We start from the raw sequence: 544 nt of genomic DNA, 5'->3' as shown, positions 1-544 counted from the left end.
ATACCTTGATACTTTGATATTTCAATACTTTTTCCACTTTCATCGGTATCAATGTATGTGCTAGATCCCATAGGAGTAGCTATTGGCTTGCAGTCATCCATATCAAATCTTTTTAGTAAGTCCTTGCAGTACTTGGTTTGACTCACAAATATGCCATTATCAAACTGTTTGATTTGTAGTCCAAGAAAGTAGTTCAACTTTCCCAACATGGACATTTTCCTTTGGTAAAACCTTTTTCTATCAGGAAAGTTGTTAGACGATCATACCACGTTCGTGGAGCTTGCTTTATACCATAGATGGCTTTATTTAACTTGTAGACATGAGAAGGATGTTTGTAATCTTCAAAACCAGGAGGTTGTTCTACAAACACTTCTTCTTGAATGTAGCCGTTGAGAAAGGCACTCTTGACATCCATTTGGTATAACTGAAAATTAAGAGAACAAGCATAGACAAGTAATAGCCTAATAGCTTCAAGTCTAGCAACTGGAGCGAAGGTTTCATCAAAGTCAATACCTTCTTCCTGATTGTATCCTTGGGCTACTAG

The sequence above is a fragment of the Lupinus angustifolius genome, chromosome LG04 (assembly GCF_001865875.1).
Source record: "Lupinus angustifolius cultivar Tanjil chromosome LG04, LupAngTanjil_v1.0, whole genome shotgun sequence".
NCBI classification, from domain to species: Eukaryota; Viridiplantae; Streptophyta; class Magnoliopsida; order Fabales; family Fabaceae; genus Lupinus; species Lupinus angustifolius.
Note: the sequence above shows the minus strand (reverse complement) of the source record.